Source organism: Sander lucioperca, chromosome 14 (genome assembly GCF_008315115.2).
Source record: "Sander lucioperca isolate FBNREF2018 chromosome 14, SLUC_FBN_1.2, whole genome shotgun sequence".
Classification (NCBI taxonomy): domain Eukaryota; kingdom Metazoa; phylum Chordata; class Actinopteri; order Perciformes; family Percidae; genus Sander; species Sander lucioperca.
Window position 1 is genome coordinate 8,943,402 of NC_050186.1, and position 13,378 is coordinate 8,956,779.

General features: G+C 39.6%; 1 long non-coding RNA gene across 1 annotated transcript; it reads left to right on the plus strand.

Annotated features, from left to right (window-relative positions):
- Positions 1 to 468: 468 nt before the first annotated feature.
- Positions 469 to 11,520, plus strand: LOC116065619. Its single transcript, XR_004108771.2, has 3 exons — positions 469 to 768; positions 4,897 to 4,908; positions 11,508 to 11,520. It is a non-coding gene; the product is annotated as an uncharacterized LOC116065619 (long non-coding RNA).
- The last annotated feature ends 1,858 nt before the right edge of the window (positions 11,521 to 13,378 follow it).

Here is a 13,378-nt window from a genome sequence, read left to right on the forward strand (position 1 = left end):
ACTACTGAAGAAGGACCTGGAAGAAATAAAGAGCATGTGTAAGAAGTTGGAGCAAAGATCAGCTGTAGATCAGGCTAAAATCTCTCCGACAGACATGGAGGACTTTCAGAGGTTTATGACACGAGTTTCTAACCTGGCAAGAAAGAATAAAGTAGTTTTGTCTGAAGCTGAAATGCTGATGATTTCCTTAAATCGTCTGTTATCGGACATCAGAGTCACAGCGACCCCGAGAGAATGTGGAAACGACATCAAGAAGTCAGCTGACGGCTGTAAGAAGGTCACTGAACACTTTAATCAGGTGAAGGAAAAACTCAAAGACATCAGAGAAATGTAAAGAGAGAAGCAGCAGTGGGGTGACCTCTACCCCCCCCAGTAGAGCGTGCGCCCCGTGTAGGCTGAGTCCTGCAGCGGCCCGGGTTAGAATCCAACCTGCTGCCCTTTGCTGCGTGTCACCCCCCCCCCCCCCTCTCTCCCACCTTTCCTGTCTATCCACTGTCACTACACAATAAAGGGAAAAGCCCCAAAAAATAATCTTTAAAAAAGAAAAAGAAGCAGCAGGAGAACAAAGAGAGACTGGTTCACACTGAAACTGCTGACTAACTGTATTTGATCATCATTTATTTTACCAACTGGACTATTAGTAACTGAATCAGATGAAGAATAATACTTGATGTTATTTGATATATTGGACTGTTGATCTCTGGTTTAATATTAAATCTCACTCACTGTTGGTCTCTTGGACTGAGACTGAATTCTGTTATTGAGGCTGTAAATTCATGTATATTACCTGTAATGGGAAAATTACATTTAAGCATGATTCTTATATATTCATTATAATGTTACTTTTGCTCTCCTTTTGATAAAGGGGAAAGTTCATTTCTTTTTGTTCATTCTAGCTGAAGACACAAAGTCTGTAGAAGAATATGCTCGAGACTTCTTCAGTTACAGGGTAAAGAGTAAGGTCACTCATGTCCTAAACCATTTTCCTAATTTGGGCCTTCCTTCTACAGATAAGGGTCAAAACTAAAGCATAACAACCATAGTATGTGCGTCCCAAGACTGTTCTCTGTCCCCTAGAAGCCAGATCAACAGGTGTTTAGTCTGTAACTCTCAGAAAGGAGAACACATGGGTGGGGGTGAAGCACTCCTCAACTGTTATGTTTGACCTACTGACTTATGTAAGAACAGTGAAAAGGAGGAGGTGTTCAAAGCTAATTTTGGTGTATAACTGTGTGTTGAAGCTTAGCCTAGTTGAACATGTTTTCCACACTGAACTGATGTACTCTGTGAAAACCTTTTGTTCCTGTATCTGCAGATACATATTAAATACTCAAAAGACCAAACTTTGGTTTCATTCTCAAACTCTCATTATTTCTTTCAATCTCTGACTTGGATATTCCCCCTGCTGCTCCACAAATCTACACCACAGTTTGACGTTGTCGCGGCAGGAATCAGAATCAGAATCAGAATCAGAATCAGAAAAGCTTTATTGCCAAGTACGTTTTTTACACATACAAGGAATTTGTTTTGGTGTTGTTGGTGCATGTCACAGTCTCTAAAATAAGTTAAACAGGTTAAACAGAACAAACAATATAAGTAAATATATATATACATATATATATATATATATATATATATATATATATATATATATATATATATATATATATATATATATATATATATATATATACACACACACACACACACAGAACGTATTAAAAATAAGAGAGTAAGAGTTAAGATATAAAGAGCAGAGTAGGTCCAGTGACATGAGGAGCCAGAGGTGTAGTTTGGAGAGAGTCAGGGTGGTTTCAGGGCCTTGTTGATAAGACTAGTGTTTGATAAAAGAACAAATAATGCTTTTTGGAGTTCTGTTTTGTGCCACACAGAGCCTCGTGTGTGTCAGTCGGGTCCATCTCCCCCCCCCCACCAGCTGCAGGATGGACTGAGAGAAGGAGGGGGGGGGAGAGACCGTCCTGATCTGACACATCTGACGCATTGAGAAGTTAAGTAGCACACAGACTCACATTCTGAAAATACACACACTACTAGGAGGAGATAATTAGAAGTACTTATTTTTACTTTTAAGATAAGTATTCAGATTGGTGTGTCAGGAAATGTTTAAAGTACATTTCACTGTTTGAATTTGAATTGGATTGATGAAAAGTTGATAAAAATAACTTTGGCTTAGGTAATATCTGACATAATGACAATAAAGGCATAAATGATCCATTCAAAGACTTCCTAGAGACCTGGTTTGAAAAGGGGAATACCTTAATTTGTATTTTTCTAGTCTTTTGCAGTTGCTGCATCTTTTCTGGTGAACTGTGAAAGTTGGTGAGGTTTAGTGCTGAGATGGTTTGAAACCATGATGATTAAAAACCATGTATCAACAACTTTAACACGGAGATATGATTAAGACTAACATCTAGATGAACATGTTTAATACTGATGTGAATGCTTAATGATGTACATTATGAGTAATGTACTGAGACAATGGTATACACATATTCATTTAATATTTACTCTTTATATATATATATATATATATATATATATATATATGTTCTATATTATGCTTATTGAAGTTAAGAAAAATGTTTAATCATTTAAATGCTGTATTTTTGATGATGCAAAAGTAATTCAGGCTAAAAGGCGAACATGGTGGCGGGCAAAACGGGCGCGTTAGCTGCAGTTTTCTTTTATGCACTCCTTACAAACTTTTATGGTTCTTGGGGATCGTTAAACCCCCATTTTAAACTGGAATGCAGCTTTCATGATAATCCATGTGAACTAAACCTGTTGATCCAACAAAGAAATCTGGAGGGTGCAAAAAACCACTTTGGACTTGGTAGAAGTGTCCTGCTCAACACCTTTATCTGGCCAGGCATGGCAAACCGGTCTACAGACAACAGGTATCTCATCCGGGCAGATCGTCAACGAGGGGACCTACTTGTAATTATATTTAACCTGCTGTTAGCGGGTGATATTCATCAATGCCCAGGCCCTTCGTCCTGCTCCACAGTTACAACAGAAACTCATGCGGTCTCCAAACACATGACGGCGAGTGAGCATTCTGTCCTACAGTTACAAACAAACATCAGCTATACTGAGATTTTAGAATCGGATTACCCACCTAAGGTGGCTGCGTGCTTTCCGAGCGCCATATGGACCGCGTCGGCCTCGGTTGCTGGCTGGACGGGACCTGGGGGCCTGGATGGCGAGGTGGATGGTGCAGCGGGATGCATCGGGGAGCCGCCGACACCTGAACGGGGGGAGGATGAGCGGGCACCCGATGGCGCACTGCAGCGGCCCTACAGAGTGGCGAACTCCAGAGGCTACCGCGATGCTAACCATGGGAAGGCCTACAGCGAGGCGAGCTCCCGAGGCTGCTGCGTTCTCGGGGTCGTCCGCTGTGAATGTTTCACGGACCGCTGAATCCAACTTTACAGGCTCTACTCATCCCAAGCGACAACTCAACTCCCGTGGGTGGTCAGGTAACTGTTGGCCAACTAAAAACAATCCCAGAGTTTTAAATGGCTGTTCAAATATAACTCCATCAAGTGTCCTTAGCGACAGTAGCATAACTCAACCTAGTAATCAGCTACGAAAAGCCACAGGACTAAATCCAGCAATTAAGAAACTACGAAGATTGAACTTCTTTCAAACTGTTAACAGTGCTAAAATACTGTGGCATCCTGTTGCTAAACCTAAAGGTCTGCTTGGAGGGCACCTGAATATTCGCAGTATTGTCCCAAAAAGTGAACAAATTAAACATCTTCTTGCAGATTCTAACCTAGATTTCCTTTGTTTGTCGGAGACATGGCTTCATAAAAACTCCCCATCTTCTGCCCTGTCGATCCATGGCTATAATGCCTTTAGAAAAGATAGAGTAGGGCAGTGGTTCTCAACCGGTGGGGCCTGCCCCCCTGGGGGGGCGCGGACACTCTCCTGGGGGGGCGCGAGTAGGCTACAGGATGGGAGGAAAAAAAAAAAAAAATCACGTAATGTAATGTAACTGCACGTCGCTCGGTCGTGGCTGAGTAGCATAGCATTTCCTCCCCGACTCATTTCCTGGTTCTCCTTCTCCATAAACAACATGAACTCAAGGAGAGGGTTAACTTCTCCTGGTTCTCCTTCTCTATAACAACATGAGATCAAGGAGAGGGTTAACTTCTCCTGGTTCTCCTTCTCTATAACAACATGAGATCAAGGAGAGGGTTAACTTCTCCTGGTTCTCCTTCTCTATAACAACATGAGATCAAGGAGAGGGTTAACTTGTCCTGGTTCTCCTCCTCTATAACAACATGAGATCAAGGAGAGGGTTAACTTCTCCTGGTTCTCCTTCTCTATAACAACATGAGATCAAGGAGAGGGTTAACTTGTCCTGGTTCTCCTTCTCTATAACAACATGAGATCAAGGAGAGGGTTAACTTGTCCTGGTTCTCCTTCTCTATAACAACATGACATCAAGGAGAGGGTTAACTTCTCCTGCTCCAGATTTCCCACCGTGGTCAGAAAGAACAGAGGAGACACTTTGTTTCTCTCACTATGACTCTAGAGTCAGTACTCGCTCTAAAGCTAAACGCCGTCACTCTCTCACATCTCCCTCTACCACACACACACACACACGCACACACACACACACACATATGCCGGTTCACGCACACACACACACACACACACACACACACACACACACATGCCGGTTCACACCAGTGCACAAGTATAAACATCAGGCCACTTACGTAGGCTACGGAGAAAGCTCTGTGTGGAGCCTCCGCACAACTGTAAAACAAGTCATCCTCCTGGTGACTGTTTTTGTCAAAAGTGACTAGCGACAAATCTAGCGACTTTTACTGGTGTTATTGGAGACTTTTGTGGTGTTTGGAGACTTGAAAACCCGTATCACTCTGCAGTTATGTGCTCAACGAGCAGCGGGTGCTGCTGTGAGCCCCTCCCCCGTCCAAAAGCCCTCACAGGCAGTGTTGCCAACTTAGCGACTTTGTCGCTAGATTTAGCGACTTTTCAGACCCCCTTAGCAACTTTTTTTCAAAAGCGACTAGCGACAAATCTGGCGACTTTCTGTAGCCGCCTTCTGTTCTGTGACAGAGGAGCAGCGGAGCAGCCTCTCCCCTCTCTCCTCATGTGTAGCAGCACTGCGCACAGTGTGCAGGTAGTTAGAAGGGGGGGGGGGGACAGGGTGTGCGGGTGCTGGTGTAGGTAGGAGAGACAGTGGCCTCGCGCAGCAGTCCCAGCCTGCAGAGAGGAGACACACACCACTCCGCGTCCAGGCTGCACACACGCACACATCGTTACATCATAGCCTCAACTTTATTGAAAACACAATTAATCCACATCCAAATTATTTCAAAACCAAACAAAAATAGAGAGATTTCTAGTGAGGACCAACAAGGCGACCGACGCACCACCAGCTGCAAAAAAGCTTTGAAGGTACATTGAAGCATACCTGGCTCAGGTCTCACATTAACATCAGCTACCTGCAAGCTTCTGGAGAAAATAGAGATGATCTGCCTACTGTTAGGCCTAGTAATAATAACTATAATAAAGCATAAATTCATATCAGAGGTCTGGTGCCAATTCCCAATTATAGCAATAGCCTAGTAATGATAATAGGCCTACCTACCGCTACTGATGACAATAATAATAATAATAATAATAATAATAATAGTGTGGACCTAAAAATAATAGCCTAGCCTAGGGCTATCTATCTATCTATCTATCTATCTATCTATGCAAGGTGGTGTAGTGGGGGTGGCGCCGGGAAGGGGGGGCCCAACTGCAATGAACCAGCTTTGGGGGGGCCCAGCTTGCAAAAGGTTGAGAACCCCTGGAGTAGGGGGACGAGGTGGAGGTTTGTTGTTTTATATTAAAGATCAAATATCATGTAAAGAGATTCATTACTCGGCTGAGAATGACATAGAATGTATTTGTTTAGACGTAACACTGTCACCGCAAATGTGTTTTATTCTCATTGGTGTATGTAGACCACCCTCTGCAAAATCTGTTTTCTTTGAAAAATTAAATGCTATACTAAGAGAATGCAGCTCAGATAAGGAAGTAATTATAATGGGTGATTTTAACATAAACTGGGATGATAAGTCAGTTAAAAAGGCACTGGAAAAAATCACAAATAAATCTGATCTCAGACAGTTAGTGAAGGGTCCAACCCTTTTTTTATAAAAAGTCATACAGATACCTTAATTAAGCCAATAACAAAGTTAATAAATGCTTCAATTACAGAAGGGAAATTTCCGAAAGATTGGAAGTCAGCCATAGTTGTCCCAGTCTATAAAACAGGGGACCCAACTGATGTGAGCAACTACAAACCTATTAGTATCTTACCAGTTGTCTCAAAAATTGCAGAGAAATGTGTTGCTGAACAAATGACCACTTATCTCAACACCAGCCCTTACACACTGCATCCTATGCAATTTGGTTTTAGAGTAAATCATTCCACTGAGACGGCAAATTGCTTCCTCTTGGAAAACATTAAACTTAAATTAGATAAAGGAGGTGTTGTTGGGGCTATATTCCTGGATTTTAAAAAGGCATTTGATACTGTGAATCAGCAAATACTTATTTCTAGACTAGCCAATTTTAATTTTTCATCTAATGTGTTGAACTGGATGAAGTCCTATCTTGCAGATAGGATTCAGTGTGTAAGGGTGGGTAGAGAAACATCACCCTTTATGATCAATGAGATGGGTGTGCCCCACGGTTCTATCTTAGGACCTCTGTTGTTTAGCTGATACGTAAATGACCTACCATCAATCTGTACAGGGTGTGAAGCTCAGATGTATGCAGATGATACTATGATATACGTCTATGCAAAAACTAAAAAAGAAGTAATTCGTAAACTTAATTTAGCAATGGAAAATGTAACTACATGGCTTCAAGATTCTCACCTGTGTCTAAATGCTAAGAAAACTGTTTGTATGTGTTTTTCTAAGACACACTCTACTGCAGATTGTGACCACAAAATCTATGTGTCTGGTGAGAATATTAAAGTTGTCTCTCATGTCAAATATCTTGGTATCATCCGTGACTCCAACTTGTCTTTCAAAAAACAAGTGAAAAAAGTAATCCGAATAACTAAATACAATATAGCCAATTTTAGATATATAAGAAGCTGCCTAACAACTTCAGCAGCAAAATTATATTTGGATTCAATGATTATCCCTCATCTACTATATTGTATGACAAGCTGGACGCAAGCAAAAGATACAGCCCTTAAGCCTGTTCTTTCTTTGTATAAACAGGCCCTCAAAGTGTTAGACAGAAAACACAATACTTATCATTATTGTAAAATTCTTAACAAACATGGCATCCTTAGTTGGGAAAATCTAATTAAATACAACGACATCTGCCTAATGTTTAAAATCCTGAATGGCAAAGCTCCTCCACCGCTCAATAATTATATAAAACAAAAAAATTCTAACAATAGAACTACTGGGTCTGTTCTGAGAGGGGACTGTGTGACCCCTTACAGGTCCAGCTCCTTCAGTCAATCGTGTTTTTCTGTTAGAGCCTCTAATAGATGGAGCACTTTACCAAATGAAATAAGAAACTGCTCCACCTACCATCATTTCACACAAAGTGTCAAGGCCTGGCTCTTGCATAGTCAGAGTTGTGAACATTTTTAAACCAGTATCTTTTATATTATTGTTGTTATTACTGATAAACTGCTGCTAACATGTTTGATGTGTTGATATCTTGCCTGGTATCAAGTTTAACTCGCCCTGTATTTTTTCTTGGGGATGTATGAAAAATTAAATTGTATTTTAAATATTTCACCATCTTAACAATCAGTGTAATATTAACGCATACCTAACGACTGATGTAGCCTAGTATCATCTTTTTATTACTGCTGCTACAGCTTTACATGGTTGAGTAGTGTTAGGAGATGGGTTAGGTCTATGTTACTGTGTGTTCTGATGTTTGCATGGCTTCCTATGCTGAAGGTGGATACTGGTTGATGTGTAGCTGTGCTGGGGGGTTTTTGATGCTTCCTGTGGCTCTGCATGGCAAGCTGAGAAATCTTTTCTGTTGTTTTAGCTGTCTGTAGGGTGTATGGTTGACTCTTGCTTGTGTAGTTTAATCTGTACTAATGTCTCGTTGATTTTCTGTCTGTGTAGTTTAACCTGCACTAAAATCTTGCTGTTTCTTGCTGCTCTGGTCTAAAATCATCTGGCCGAAGGACTATAGTTGAAAATTAGCCGGCTGGCTAACACTGGCACATTTACAGAAATGTTGATTAATGTGTGTTGTCCTTTATAAATAAATAAATACAAAAAAAAAAAAAAAAAAAAGTTAAAGATAAAACTTACATGAAAAGTAAGATATAATATACGTTAAAGATAAATCTTATAAACAGTAAAAAATAATAATATATAATATACTAATTTACTTTTGTATATGAAAGGGATAACAATCCAGTCAGGAAAAGCTTAGAGGAAACAAGAGCTTTAGAGAGCTAGAGAAGTCCACTGTGTGACCGTCTATGAGAGACTGGCTCAGGTTACCAGCAGGCCTTTCCAGAGAGGAGGAGTCTGCAGCAGACCTTCTGTCTCTCAGCTTTCAGCACACAAACATACACAAAAACTTGAATAGACTCAAATGCCTCTTAGGAAAAAGTTTAGAAAAAAAAAAGACCAAGAGGTTGCCCCCCAGGTCAGTTCCTGCTGGTACCAGAGAGCTAAATGTACTTTTGAATTAGGATAATGGGTTTCCTATTGATGGACTGTATAGGAGTTACATTTAACAGTTACTTTCACTCAGAAGTTAATTATAGTTGTCCTACTTCTTGCCTTTATCTGAGGGATATTTAAATGATAGTTTTTTTTTTATTAATGGAGAAAATATGCTTTTTTCCAAAATGCCAAAAGCTGATGAAAATTGTGAACATACAAAAGTGAAGTGTAAAAAATCTAAATTTTTTAAAAAATAAAGCTGACAAAGACTATATATATATTTTTGTGATTGAAATTTTGAGCTACTGTAACTAGGGAATTTCCCCAGTGGGGGCTACATAAAATATTTCTTATATCATAGATGATAAACAAAAAGCTGATTTTTTGATTTCAAAGACAAATTATGTCATTTTAAGGAATAACTAATTTGGATTTCAAAGACAAAAGAGTCAGTAGCAGAGTTTAGTGTTTATTGTGATCTGACATATTTGGGTTAGGGAGAATTAGGATTTTTGTACACAAAACATATGTGTATGAAATATAATGTTTTATTGTCATCAAACTGCTGACAGATATATAGGCCTACAGGTCCAGCTGGATGATTAGTTGCTTTAATCAATTAGTTGATTGACAGAAAACTGCTTTGATCATTTCCTGTTTAAATAATGTGAGGACTTTTCTATATTGTTGCTTTTTAATACCTTAAGTACATATCTTTATGATACCTGTCTTACTTAGGTAATATCCTTAATGAAATATTGCTGGTAACAGGAAATGTTTACAGATGGAATCAGTACTTACTTTGTCCACTATAACTATCTGTATCAACCTTGTTGAATTGACTAACCCTAAAGTAACAACATTGTTTTTGAATCAATGATAACATTGATCAGACTTTGGAAAGCAAAGAAAGATCAGACTTTGTGCAGTGGCCTAACCTACATAAAAACCTTGTGAAACGCCATTTTCCACAATAGAAACATGAAATAAATGGGAAAACTTACTGTTCTAGATATAAAAATGGCAGAATCATCCACAGTGATGATATTTCAATAACCTCTTCATACACGCTTCACGATGACGGCAATGAGTTGTTAACAGACATTCACCAAGACGTATAGCCCAGCAACAATCTAACACCTTTTGGGCGTACCATTCATGATATGTAGTAAAATATTGAAGTTGTGGGATGTTTATATGGCTTAAACTGCCCACCATGCTGATTCAATTGCCCCGACCAGGAGGAACGAATGAAACATGACGCACCTCCCACTTTTGCTGTAATAATTCCTGAACGGTTTTGTTCAAAGCTTAAAATACAACTATATTTGACAGATGACAGGTGTAGGTTGCTAGTGACAAAATGTTAGCTTTCAGTGCGATACGATCGCTTTGTAAATTACATTTAATTAAAAAGTGTTTCAACTGTCCCGGCTCTCCCCTACGCTATATCCCTGTTCAAAGATTAATTTGCTGCACATTAACTGCAACAATACAGAACATGCTGAATTCAGCTGAACATATAATAATTAGGAGCTGCGGAATTCCTCCTTAACATAAACAACGTCACATTGTGTAAGAACATACCATATTTCAAACTGAGACCAAAAGGCTTGCAAAGCAACACCTCCGTTAATATACAGCTCCAAACAATTAAATACGAAACTCACCCAATGTCTTATAATATTATTTCTTAGATATGTAGGATACATACCAAGAAAATGAATGAATATTAACTGAGATACCCCATTATGTTGTGAGCAGGTCTATGTCTGACCCGGTTTTAGTTCTGGGAAATCTGGTCACCCTACCCAACGTGGGCTAGCTACCGGTGGCGGCAGGATCCAGCACGAGTGGTGTATGGGTCCCACCTGCTATGAAAAGTCCTAAGAAGAAAACCCCCCCCTGAGCCAGCGAGACCGGGGGCGGTAGATGGCCCGTCGGCAAACAACCCAGTAACAAACACAGGACAGACCCCCTACCAAGAGTCTGGGTCTGTCCCAGGTTTCTCCCTAAAATGGAAGTTTTTCCTCTCCACTGTTGCACTAAATGCTCCTGGGGGGGATTACTGGAATACTTGTATGGGCGTTCCCTGTTTACAGTTGACTTTCACTTTCACACAGGATGTGACTCAGTTATTTTCCTCGGTCTGTTTCAGGATTTAGATTTAGAGAACGTCTCCTCTCCTGGTGGACATCTGCTTTATTTTACTTTCCTCCGTCTGGAGCTCCAGCTGAAGGTAATGTTAGCCGTCTTTCTGTTAGTGTAGTCTTAATGTTCTCATCACTGTGTGTGTGTTGTGTGTGTATGTGTATGTGTGTGTGTGTGTGTGTGTGTGTGTGTGTGTGTATGTGTGTGTGTGTGTGTGTATGTGTGTGTGTATATGTGTGTGTGTGTGTCTTTATTTGTGTGTGTGTGTGTGTGTGTGTGTGTGTGTGTGTGTGTGTGTGTGTGTGTGTGTGTGTGTGTGTGTGTGTTTATTCTGATGATGTGTGTCTCTTTCTGTCTCCAGAACCTTTCTGATCTCATCAGATCACAGTTTGATTTAAAGTCAGCTTCTTCATCACTCTGAAGAGACCTGAAGATGGGGGGATCATGGTCAACACTAAGAAGATTGAGCTATAAACTCCCTCCTCGTCTCTCTGAATTAATATACAAACTTATTAAACATGCAGATTCATTCATCAGAGAGTTTGACAGCAGTGAAAAGAAGATGAGACAGATTGTTAAAGAGTTTAGGGAGATCGCTGATGAAGTCAGAAAGATGCCAGAGACAACAGATGAAATCAGAAAAACAGCAGCTGTTGCTGCAGGAGTAGGAGTAGGAGCAGGAGTAATCGCATTGGGGATCCTTGCAGCTCCGTTCACTGGGGGGGTGAGTTTAGCAGCAGCAACAGCAGCATTAACAGTTGAAGTAGGAGGAGCTCTGGTTCTTAGTGTAAATGCAAACAAATTACAAAATGAGAAGAAAAGTATAAAGAAAGTAGAAGAGCTGGCGAAAGAGTTCATGAAGATCATAGAACTACTGAAGACGGACCTGGAAGAAATAAAGAGGACGTGTGAGAAGTTGGAGCAAAGATCAGCTGGAGATCTGGCTGGAATCTCTCCGACAGACATGGAGGAGTTTAGGAGGATTATGACACAAGTTTCTGAACTGGCAAGAAAGACTAAATTAGCTTTGTCTAAAGCTGAAATAGTGATGAGTTCCTTAAATCGTCTGTTATTGTACATGGGGGAAAACTTCAGAGTCACTGCGACTCCTACAGAATGTGGAAACAACATCACCAAGTTAGCTGACGACTGTGAGGAGGTCATTAATTACTTTAATCAGGTGAAGAAAGAACTCAAAGACATCAGAGAAATGTAAAGAGAGAAGCAGCAGGAGAACAAAGAGAGACTGGTTCACACTGAAACTGCTGACTAACTGTATTTGATCATCATTTATTTTACCAACTGGACTATTAGTAACTGAATCAGATGAAGAATAATACTTGATGTTATTTGATATATTGGACTGTTGATCTCTGGTTTAATATTAAATCTCACTCACTGTTGGTCTCTTGGACTGAGACTGAATTCTGTTATTGAGGCTGTAAATTCATGTATATTACCTGTAATGGGAAAATTACATTTAAGCATGATTCTTATATATTCATTATAATGTTACTTTTGCTCTCCTTTTTGATAAAGGGGAAAGTTCATTTCTTTTTTTTCATTCTAGCTGAAGATGCAAAGTGTCCATCTGATACTGGGAAGATGAAGTCATTAATATATAACTGATATTTAGTTTGTCCATTGTGACGTTACGCTGATGATCGGAGACTGATGGTGGAGGACCATTTCACTTTTCTTCTTTGGTTGTATATATGCTGTATATAGTACATACAGAGTAACAGTTTCATAAGAAAAAGGCTGAATGGGTTGAGTGCAACCTTGCAAAGAATATAAAATAAATGCAGTGGGCAGATGTAGTCCAGGATAAAGGTTAGATTGATTGATGATGATCTGATTGTAATAACTGTAAGATAAATACTACACCGTAAAATCCGGTTAGTTAACCTTACTTAAAAAAAGCATGCAAACCGATTGCACTTAAAAAACTAAGTACAGTAGAATAGGTATTGCGTGTTGTATTACCAAATCCCTGTTTAGTATAGTATACTTACTCTTGAGTTTAAGTAACTAAAAACAATTTGTGCGGTGTACTTGACAATTTACTTTAGATGCACTCCTGACTTAGTATAGACTACTCAGAATTACTATTTCAAACAACTAAGTAATGTCATGTGGACTTTACTTTGTGTGTACTCTAAACACAATTATTTAAGTTGGGCTAACTAATGTGACAATTCCTGCAACTTAGAACTTCTTGTTTTTAGTTACTTGAAGAGCGATTCTGATTTACTTGTTTAAACCATGCAAACCGATTGCCTTGAAAAGACCAAGTAACTGTTACTTGTGTAAATTAAGTACTTCAAACATTCATTTTACCTTATTCCATTTACAGTTATCAATTAGACAGTGAACAGACACCAAACGCTCACCTATATGTTAACTCTGTTCTGCCAACTCACTATACACTTGTCACATAAATGTACCAGAGAAGAAGTATAAAGTATCATAAAATAGAAATATTTAACACAACCACATTATAGTTGAAA